We start from the raw sequence: 12,243 nt of genomic DNA, 5'->3' as shown, positions 1-12,243 counted from the left end.
ATGCATCCCTAGGGAATGCTATCCAAAAATGTCTCAAGAATCTCGAGGAAGGGTTCCTTGAAAAGCTAATGTGTGAGAGTCCACTTATAATCCTACTATTTGGGAGGTAAAAAAAATTGTCTGTAGCATTTCTCATTGTTCTGAGGGACTTTGTTTCTATGAAAACTATGCTAAGGTAGCTGCAGTCATTAGAGAGACATCATAATTTTGCTTTTAAGGTCATCTCTTTTGTCAAAAGTATTTTGTCACAGGATAGAGATGGCTCCTCTTTCTGCCAAAAAGCCACTTTAAAAGATTGACAGGAGAGATTAAAGAGGATACAGAAATTTGGAACACGTTCGTTTAACCTTTTAACACAGTGCCATCTTGGCAGCAGTGAGATTAGTTAGGACTTAGCATTTCTGGAATTGTCTTCCTTTTTTGCCTCTCTCCTTTTGGGGTGTCAATTAACAGCAATTTCACCGGGGCAGTAAAGCACGAGAGTGAACGGTAAATAAGCAGCAAGCAAAATTAAAAACAGTAATGAGCCTTATGAATATGAGGGTATTATAAAGCTTGAAATGCATTTATTTTGGAGCTTAGCATGTTCTGGGAAAACATAATGACTTTGTGAATGTATTGTCTCATTTTACATTGCAGAAATTCCATTTATTGGCCCTGGAGGCTGACGAGGAACTGACACCTGTGCCCAAACGTTTTTCAAATGTTGGCAGCAACAAGCACGTTCATTATGCAGCAGAGTTGTAGTTCCAAGTGTGCTCAAGGCATGGGAGAGTAGCAGACTTTGCCCTTGAAGGGAAAAACAGGTGAAGAAGCAAAATGACAGGGACAGTGGATTTACTAACATGACCCATCCTCATGAAGACTGGAACTTGTGTGAGTGAGTACAGGTATGTAAACTGCATTTTATGCTAACTTTGTTTTGGTGATTGAATACTGGTCATGGGAGATGTCATCAGTATGGGGAAATCTCAAGGTACTCAGTTTCTTTGTCAGTTGAAAAATTAAAGCTTGTAGTGCTTCTTAGCACAGACATTAGCTACAAATGGTATTTCCATTTTGGCATGAGAAAAGTATTTTGCCTGGGTTTTTTTTTTGAGGGTGTGTGTGTGTGTGTGTGCATGAGTAAAGTCTAACAGAGAAAGTGAAAGCAGTAAAGATGTGTCCTGTGTTAAATAAGGTTTGTGATTATTCTGAATCATCTGAAGAATAGCTCAATGAAAACTTATGCAAGATTAAACAGTTGTGCAATCCCCAGGGTTTGGCAAAGGAGAGATTAGTGTTATACCTATCAATAAATTCAAGGTTGATTACTTTAGCAAAATGGCAGTTTTTCATTAAAACAGCATTTTCCATAAGTGAAAATCCTGCTCTGTAACATTGCTTCCATAGTTTCTGTGTGGCCGTATTTACAATCAGGGTAGGATTTCATTAAAGTAAGGCCTGAAGCGCACACAGATGAATTTTATTTTTAAATAGGACTATCTATATAGATTATAAAGGGAAAGTTTTGTGAATATGGTCTTTCAGAAGCACTAGGAAGCAATTAGATTCATCCATTTAGTGAATTTTGGTGGTCAGAAAGGCATTAGCTAGGATCAGGTTTTCTCATTCATCATGCCCTGTTACTTATGGATAAACAAGGTGATACGGCGTCTTGCTAATTCTCAGATATCATTATATAATATAATTGGGTTCCTGAGAGGCTGTTGAAGGCCATTTCCAATTACCATTGTGTATAGGAAACATTGGTTTTAAAGCAGTGAGGTTAAGTGTGACACAGCAAACAAAATGCAATTGGGTCATCTCTGTGTCTGCTGTGTTGAGAGAATGGTTATTTCTCTGAGTGTGTACACTGCAGGAGAGAACAATCTTGTGTATTGAAAGCTTGAACTGATTGTGACAGTAAGAAAGGTAGTTGGCTTTTTAAGATAGAAGTCTAGATGCCAGGATCACTGGGTTCATGCTACTACCCAGATGAGATTGGGAGTGTGCCAAGAAACTAAAAGTGGTTGATAAACCCCAGAAAAGTAGTAAATCAAAAGCTAGAAAGCTTTTGAAAGTTTTAAGAAGTTGTGGTGTACACAGGGATGATTGTGTAATTCTGAAAAAGAGCTTGATTACTTCACAGAGAATGTTATTTGCCAGTGTGTTAATAGTCAGACCCTAGGAGTTTTGCACTTTGAGTCTAATAAATGCCCCAGAAGTCTGGGTGTTTACATGAACATTATCTCTCTCTCTAAAATGATAAGCTTAAAACCCTAACTTTGCTAGGGTTTTATGTGTATCCTTTAATCTAGACTCTGTATTGGTGGGATTATTCACATGAATGAGGTTTTGCCGACTTGATCCCAACATTTATACAATGGATTATATCGACGCATTTGCTACATCATTGCTCAAAATGAATTCAGCTGTGTTTATACATACATTGCTGTATAAACCAGAACTCACTTTCCCATGATACCGTCTAGCAGAGAACATAAATTTCATTCTTCTGTACTAAACAAGCAATAGACAAATTTTGGATCCACTGCTCTGAACTTCATTCAGGAGCATAATCTGATACTGACTTATTCTCTATATATTGCTTAAAAGACAAGATCCCCATCTGCCACTGAGCTGCAAATTCTAGAAACACAAAAATTCTTGCTGAACATTTGGGGGGAAAGAGAATGAAAACATTTCTATATGCTTTTTCTGCATCTTGAATACGTGTTCTTGAACTGTCTCCCTGACCATTTACTAATACTAATACCCTCTCCTTTCTTCTATTTGCATCACCTATAAGGTAATAACATCTCCATTGCTTACCATATTCCTGGTCTTTCCTATCCCTTCTTTTCTCTCTGTCTAGCGTGAGCTTTACCTTGCCATAACAAGTATGTGTATGATTAATTTCAATAATGTTGGTAATACCAGTGATATCAAAAGGACTATTAGTGAGCAATTAGCATGTCCATACCTAAGTACTTAGCTGAGTTGAAGCTTATGCCTTCAGAAATATGGACGATCTTGCAATATCCATTGATTTCAATCCACATCAGCTAGACTGTTCCCATTTTCAGTAATGAGATTTCGAACAGGCTCCATATCAAAACAGGTGTAAGCTACTCGTGCAATAGCCAACCTCAGAAAGTGCCTGGAAAAAAATGGTCACATATTGGGAAATTAATGTTAATAAGACCTAAAAACTATTGCAAATTAGCTGGCATGCCATTGACTTTTCATGACTGTGTGCTTCTAATTTCTAAGCTATTCTCTTCATCACAATCAGTTAAATATGTATATGCCTTATAATTACATACAGAAAAAGAACATCTTACATCTCCAAAGTTAGTAGCTCCAAAGTTAGTAAATACCCAATTAAGGTAAGAATTAATTTAGTGCCCTTAATTCATCTCCCTTGTCTGTACTTGTAGTGATGCAATGCTAACTACATGATCAGAGCAGAGGTCCAGAAGAGTTATGTACTCTCTAGGTTTTGGAATTTTTCAAGATTCATGTGGGCAAAGCTGCAAGAAACCTGAGAAACCTGATCTGAATTCTGGGTTGCCCCTGTTTTCAATAAGAGATTGGACCAGAGACCCACCAAGGTCCTCCCAAATTGAATGATCCTACAATTCTATGCAAACATTGCTGGATCTCTATAATAGCTCTGAATGCTGCTACCAAATTTTGGAGGGTTGGTTTGATACTTTTTTTAAGGAATCTTTCTTTTCTCTAGCTTTGGACTTGTTTAATTTATTGGAGAATTTTATCCCTCAGACCCTTTCCTTCATTACTTTCCCTCTTCTACAATTTCAGCTTCCCTCCCTTTCTTTGATTTTTATACTTTCACCCTCTAAGTTGGGAGCAAAAATAGGCCTTGTAAGGCCTACTGTATTCACTTTGCCATGTTTTCAAACCAAGCTCTATTGGCTAAAACTTTCAGAAAACAGTAATCATCTGGAGGCAAAAGCCTGGGAGACAAAGTTGTATCCCGATATATCATAGTTCCTTAAAGGGCGAATGAAAATAGTGTGTTATAATCAGGAGTATGAACAGCTTCATCTCTGATAAAGTGGATTCAGAGTTTCACTTATGATCTAAATCAATAAGAGATTCTTACTAAAATGAAAGGGAAAATGTTTTTTTAATCACAGGAGTTAAAGATCTGTTTTGCTAAACTTACCCTGGGAAACTGATTTCTGCATGTGTATGAATGCTCCTATGTGCTCTTGGATATGCACATCCCTGCGTGGAGAGGCATGAGGGGAACCTTCCTTGCCTGAAAACATAACATGTAAATATGGAAGGAAACTCAGTGTTTGAAATTAATATTTAGATATAGATAGAAATATTCTAAACCAGATACAATGTTAGTTGTGAGGGGTTTGTGCAACAGTGTCAAGAATTTTATTTAGTCTCCTAATTTGAAATATGTTTTTACAATAACTACTAAGAAGATAGCTGGGATACCCCTTTCTGTTGTATTTGGACATTTAATTAGTTACATTGTTATATCATTTGGCTAACAATCTTAAAAATATTAAACAAAGTAAGAAGGCTTTAAAAAACAACGTTAAAAAAATTTGTATTTTCAGCAGTTTTGATTTTGCCAGAATAAGGTTTCTCATTGCGTTAATATTATATGCAATACAAAATTAATTAACTGAGTCAGGCTCACATGTTATTGATTGCTATCTATCCTTTGTAACTATTTATAGCATATACCCTTTTTTCATGTCTGTGCTGTGTTTACATTTTCTCTAGGACTCAGCATCAGAAACATTGATATTTTTGGTGGTACTACTCAGACTCCGTAAAAACTTCATCTATTTATAAATAATTCAAACCCATCAGGTGATAATTTTCTCTGACTGGGATTTGAGTTTTAAATCTAACTTTGAATCTTGTCTCGTAGTAAGGGAATTTGAACCTGTTGCTGAAGTTTTTGCTAGTTTTATAAGGAGAGTCTTGTTTTGGCAGAAACTGAAAAACTGAGTAGGTGAGCTAGAGAGCAGAGTTGTCACTGAAAATGTTGTTGGTGGTGAATGACGACATGTAAAATTCCACGCGTTACAAAGAGGGCCGATACCAGGCTGTCTTGGGAGAAAACGTCAGGAAAACATGTTTGCAAAGCCACCCTTAGTGATATGGGAAGATTGCACAACAATGGAGGGGGGAAGGAATCAAAATTAGGAGAGGATGCACATTCAAAGGCCATTTTAATTGTGTGGTCTGGTCTTTATGCTTTTTGAAAAGAATATGTGCTGCTTCGTTGTCCCTTCTCTCTAGATCTCAGAGTCATTTCTTCATAGTAGCTCTGTATTTAGGCAGCTACCTCATCATTATTCATCTAAGTCATCAAAATTTTAAAAAGGACTAAAAACCCTGATGTGTTATAAATAAAATATGGGAAGGAGGCCAGTGATAGAATAAGAGTTCACATATTTGAGGGAATACCCTCCACAAAGCCCTCACATGTTATTTGTGGTGTTTTCTTATTGTTTACATATTGCAAACAAAGAATAAAGTGCAATATGATCAATAGTTAGAGCTGAAATGTTATAGATGTTGTGTGACAGTATATATACTCCATCTTCATTCAAAATTCACAGTTTGTATTTCCTCCACTGTAATTGCCTCTGTACTGTCGCTTTCAATAGCTGTAAATTAACTCTGTCATAATTACTCTCTTTTTTTCCCCCTGAATATTTCTATCCTTGCTGTAAATTGTAATTCTGTTACTTCCAGTATTGATATTGTGATATGTCCACTAAGACAGCAAAGTATCTGGAGACATGCATATATCTTTTTGCAATAGTTTGCCTTCACCCTCCCCCACTTTTATTGGTACGGCTGATTTCTCTTGGCTCTGAGCCCAGTTTGGTTTAATTTTTGTTTATTCTGTACAGGATTCCAGACTCTGCCTTGAGATGGGCACTATATAAATTAATAAATTCAATATATGTTTGCTTTTAGTGGGTTGCTTGGCACATCTGTTTTTCAGAGGTTTCTAAATCTTCATGATCTGCATAAGATATCTTTAGTTACATAGGATTAGGGAGAGTATCATATTTTTAACATGTACAGGATTTCCCATTAAAAAGTCATCATTTACTAACAGTTACAGGGCTCTGGCATATTGGATACTGCAGTATGTCTCAATAGTTAGAATGTAAAATAATGCTTCTATTTAAGATACTATGAATATCTGAACTATGGTAAATACTTGTGTTTTAAATGCTGAAAACTTGGATGGTACTCAGAACATTTTTAAGGTTCTCTGTTTTATAATCTCCACATACATAAATATATATGTTGCATTCTGTTAAAGATACTGACATTCTTTCAGTATTGGAAGGGCTTTCACAGGCACAACCATATGAAACGGTGTTCAACATATTTGTTGTTGCCAGTTATACTGCTCTGGCTTAACAAAAAGCCTCAATAAAAAAACAATTGTCATGGTTATTTGTGTCAGGGAAACAAAAATTCATTAAGAAAAATGCTCAACAAATATTGTGGCATAAATAACTCAGAAATGAGAAGAGACTACCACTGAGCCAGACAACAGATAGAGAATAATGGCAGAGTTTGGTTCTACAGATAAGCAGGGAGATTCAAAAGTGTGCATAGGTGTAAAATTATTATGTATAAAGCTGAGGTCAAAGTAGATATTTGTGAGGAAAGGAAAAACAAATAACTTTGCTTAGGCATGTCTCAGAGATTTCTCAGTGCGTACTGAAGCCAGCTTCACAAAATGGCACTAGATGGAATGAAAAGGCTCTATGACTCATAGGTTGTAATTTTTATTGCTGTGCTTGAAGAGAAGGTGGAAAGAAATGGAGGCCACTTGGGGAGGGATGACATGTTGGTCAGTGTATACAAAATGAAGAGTTGATACTAGTTTGACGTAACTGTAGGATATCAGATGTCTTTTGTAGAAGACCAAAATACAACCATACTCTATGATCCTGTCTTCCAACTCTATGTTTTGTAAGGAACTACATTAGACAGATGATGACCATCTATTGCAGGTGGTGTGATAGGCAGAGGAACATTTGTGAATGCAGCAGGGATTATGATCTGACCTGAGAACTGTGTTTATCAGCACTGTGAAGAGTGCTTGTAGGCATGGCCAAAAGTAAACCTTTAGGTTTGTAAGGAGCTTTCTATGAAAGAACTATTGGTGGCAGTGACGTTGGCAGTCATAGTCCATAACCTATGGGATTAGGTGCTAACTGAACTGAGATTCTGAAAGGATCTGAATTTTGTATTAGTGCTTGTCTCTTCTCTATGGATTTAACCTTGAGCCTTTAAACCCCTTCTTGCTAGTCTGGAGAAGTCTTTCCAGATGTGCAGTTACTTGTTGTGAAAATAGATATTTCATCAATATATGTGCATCTGGATCTTCACAAATACAATTATAAGCATCATTTTCTAGTATCTGTGGTGTTTGAGAATAAAGTCCTCCAGGACTCATGACCTATGCTGGAAGAAAAAGTTTATTTGCCCATACATGGCCAATATATGACCAACACAGATGGCACCAAATAGGTACACACTGTACCTTTCATACTCTCCATTAGCTTTACTCTAGGTGGGAGTCCTTGATATCTCACATTTATTATTGGTATATTTGGAATAAGTTATTGCCTCTAGTATGCCAAGTATAAGAGAAGGGAAAATATTACCTATGCTCTCCCCATGTCTGTTGGAGAGAAGGCTATGAACTTTAAGCTAGATTTGGTTCATGTACAGGTAATCCTAATGGTGAGGTCTTATGTTGTATACAGCACTCCATGGTGACACGTACTGCTAGAAAATGTGCTGCCTCATCTCCCTTGATTTCTCATGGCAGTCTCGTGGTTAAATGGAATGCTGTAGTGGAAGCAGTGCCAATATTTTGCTGATACCTTTTTATGTTATACATAGATGGAGGGAAAAGAATTTTAAAAAAGAAAATGTCTGGGTGTATTATCAGTATGTTGTCCTTATATTAAATGGATTGAATGGCTCATGTTTCTGAGATGAGACCTCCTAAGTAACTGGAATAAAAAGTATGTAGAAAACAATTTCCTAAAACATGGACTTATTACAAAATACAAGTACATAAAAAAAAAAAAAAGGAGGGAAAGAGAGGGGAAGAAACAGCTGTCTGGATACACCAGCACATACTAAAATACAGTGGCGCGATGCACCTTAAATAAAATAAACATAAACCAACCCCCAAACTTCTTCATTTGTGGAGGAAATACATGGAAGCCTGTCTTTAAAAAACTGTTTAAAATTTTAACATTTGATATCACCATTAGTGAAAGTAACCCAGTACATGGCTACAGGGATGCTCAGAAGTGAGAAACATGATGGTAGAACAGAAGAAGTGGTGCAAGAATGGGAGCAGAATTAAAATGATGCAGGAAGGCAACTCTGTGAGTGGCAATATCTCCCATTTCTTTCCTGAGCACATCCACACTTGGTTTCTGAGAAAGCAGGAAGGACACGTAGGCAAATTGCCAACCAGATGGTGCAATCGAATGTGAAGAACACATTCAGAAGAGCAGTAAAATCCGGAAGTAAAAAAATCCTGTAATTTACTTTCCTGATACAATGCTGGACAAAATTCACATGGAAGAATAAATGCTAACTTTATATTTGTACCTTCTAGTAATTTTTGTGTCTTAAATTCAGGAAAACTTCTACCCTTCAGTTCTCCTGTGGTATCTTTTACAACAAAGTAATTTATTTGTCTTCCAATTATGTGTTTCTTATGTTTTTTTTCGAAACAGCCTTATTGTTGCCTTAATAGATTTTTGCTACAGTACAAAATAATTTAACTGTGAGAGAAGGATTAGGTCCATGTGGCGGACTTCTGAAGGTGTTGCTCTTGCAGATCATGAAGAAAAGGAAATAGTACTTGCTATCTAGACTTCTACATAATCAATAGATGAAGAAACTTTCAGTGGAATTAGTGGCAGCCCAAGGAGTTATATTTTTTTCTGTATGTTGTGTGATTTCCAGTTTATCACTGGAACTTCATGGTGTGTATGTTTGCATTTTGTCCTTGCAATAAATTTATAACATTTTTTTTTCCCATTATAATCTATTTTTGGCTTTTTTCAAAACAAGGCTGAGTGCACATGTTATGCATCCTGAGAAATACACATTCCCACCCTACTCCTCTGACTTGTTTTTACAGTTCAGGAAATTCATGTAGAGATGCAAAAAGCTTTCCAGTAGGAGTACTGTGTAGTCATTTTAATGTAATTTTTTGCTTATTGCTTACATGGTTTTGGTTGTGTGATTCGATGTAGCAATTACATATCAATACATAATCAGAATTTGACAAATCTAGTCATAATTGATGAGAGGAAGCCATATCCTGGCAGAAATGTAGGAGCCAGCCATCTGTCCTGAAGATTGTCAGCCTTTTTAGTTTGTATTTTATGTCTATATCTTGATATTCTATAAATACATATATATGTGGAATATCTGTCTTTTACTATTCCTGTGAATAGTTTCCAAATGGGATTCAGCTACAGTATGTGAGTCTTATTTTCATGAATCTTTAAAGGACTTGTGTCTTTCTCTACATAGTCTTAACTGGTCTTTACATGGTGCTGTTGACAAGCAAAAGCTTGTGGACTACAAATTGGTCTGAAAAAAAACCACAAACAAAACCAACCAAACAACTAAACTCCCAAAATGTCATAGTTCATTAATTTTTATTAATTATCAGAGCACTTTGAGTTTGGCTTATGGAAAGTCACACTGTCTTTCCCTTTTCCCCTTTCCCCTTTCCCCTTTCCCCTTTCCCCTTTCCCCTTTCCCCTTTCCCCTTTCCCCTTTCCCCTTTCCCCTTTCCCCTTTCCCCTTTCCCCTTTCCCCTTTCCCCTTTCCCCTTTCCCCTTTCCCCTTTCCCCTTTCCCCTTTCCCCTTTTCTTTTAATTGAGTTCTGAATCTATTTAGTTTGCAGATATTTATTTTTTTCTTCAGTGGTTAAAATCCAGTCTTGATTGTGAGGAATCAAATATGATTTTCACTCATTCTTTCTTGGAAGCTGCTTCCAGTTATAAAGGTTTTGCAGATGATATTGACATTGATGGGCAGAAAGCAAGCTTTACTGTATTCAGATTATGTTCTCTGTAGCACGTGTGTAAGGTTTGAAGAACATTTGAGATCTTACTTGTAACAGGAGGTTAGACAATTGTAGGCAGTGCTCAGCTGGCAGAACTTCATGACTTGTAGAGACATAAGAAGCTATGGGGTGTCAGGCCTTTTTGTGAAAATTTTCTTGCTTCTGATATTTTTGCTTGCTGGTAGGAGAAACTAGAATCCAGAAAAGTGAAATAGAGATTAAACCCCCTTTGTGACAGTTTCCAGCCAGTTTTAGAATTCCTCAGATCTTCTGAATTATCAAGTTAAATGAGCCATTGCTTCAGATTTTGTGTATTTGTGTGAAGATGCAATGGACTTATTTTAATTACATCAAGGTCCCCAAAGGTTTTGTCTTTGTCTATGATAAGTAGTTTCAGACCCAGTTTCTCTAGCTAAGTGCAACCTTGACTTCCACCAGCTTTTCTGGGAGAGACAAATACTTCTGAGCTACTTCTAATCATCTACAGGGAACTCAAGAAACAGCTATTTGTCAATTCTTCTATGGACAAACAGAAGAATTTGATGTCATGCTGCATGGGACAAAGCCAATAATGTTTCAAAAGCCAAACTGGACAGATTAAAAATTGAAAATATCAGGCAGTGTCTTGTAATGGGACCCAAAGTATCCCAAATATTGCAGCTCTCTCATGTGTTGACTTCATCAGTGTTGGTTGTTATGGTGATCTGACAATAATTTGTTAAATAACTGAATCTGAACAATTCCCAGTACAATGAATTTCAGTTGAATTTGTCACCCAGTTCCCAAGAATGGCCAGAAAAACCTCTTCAAACTGAGTTAGGAATTACTAGGAAAGAAATAGGCAAATTGGAAAATATGGCTCTGTCTAGAGCCTTGGTACACTCCACTTCGTTAGTGCTATGAGTAATTCTCATGCTCTTGTTTCAGAATGGATATGTGAAGAGTGATAAAGGTGATCACATTATCACAGTATATTAGTTGTTGAAAGGGACCTCAAGAGATCATCTGGTGCCACCCCCCTGCCAAAGCAAGATCACTTAGGGTAGTCTGCACAGGAATGCATCCAGGTGGGTTTTGAAAATCTCCAGAGAAGGGGGCTCCAGAACTTCCCTGGGCAGCCTGTTCTAGTGCTCCGTCACCCTCACTGCAAAGAGGTTTCTCCTCATGTTGAGGTGAAATCTTCTATGATCAACTTTGAACCCACTGTGCCTTTTCATAATACTGTGCACCACTGAAAAGAGCTTGGCCACATCCACTTGACACCCCTCAGATACACATTGATGAGATCCCCTCTCAGTCTTCTCAAGATTAAATAGCCCCAGGGATCTCAGTCTCTCTTCATAGGGGAGATGCTTAAGTCCCTTAATCATCCTTGTGGCTCTCCATTGGATTCTCTCCAGCAGTTCTCTGTCTTCCTTGAACTGGTGAGCCCAAAACTGGACACAGTATTTCAGGTGTGGTCTCACCAGGGCAGAGTAGAGAGGTAGAAGAACTTCCCTAGACCTGCTGGACACCCCCTTCTTGATGCATCCCAGGATACTACTGGGTCTCTTGGCCACAAGGGCACATTGTTGTTCCAGGGAGAACTTGCTGTCCACTGGTAATCTGTGGAGCTGCTTTCCAGTAGGGCAGCCCCCAACCTGTACTGGTACATGTTGTTATTCCTCCCCAAATGTAGGACCCTGTGCTTGTCCTTATTAAACTTCATGAAGTTTGCCTGCACCCAGCTCTCAGCTTGTCCAGATCTTGTTGGATTGCTGCATAGCACAACGGGGTGCCAGCCAACCACCCAAGTTTTGTATCATCAGCGAACTTGCTGAGGGTACTCTCAATCTCCTCATCCAGGTCATTGATAAAGATGTTGAACAAATATGGACTCAGTACCTATCCCTGGGGAACAGCACTTGCCACAGGCCTCCAAGCTGATTCTGTCCCACTGATGATAACCCTCTGAACTCTGTTGTCAAGCCAGTTTTCAATCCACCTCACTGACCAGCTGTCTATGCCAGATTTCCTGAGCTCCATGACTTTTCAAAGATGATGGAGAGAGCTTCAGCAACAGTATCAGCCAGCTTTCTCAGCACTTGTGGATGCACTCCATCAGGGCCCATTAACTT

This window comes from Melanerpes formicivorus, unplaced genomic scaffold (genome assembly GCF_026170545.1).
Source record: "Melanerpes formicivorus ecotype bairdi unplaced genomic scaffold, bMelFor1.0.p_v2 SCAF_20, whole genome shotgun sequence".
Taxonomy (NCBI): domain Eukaryota; kingdom Metazoa; phylum Chordata; class Aves; order Piciformes; family Picidae; genus Melanerpes; species Melanerpes formicivorus.
This window is presented reverse-complemented; position numbering follows the sequence as displayed.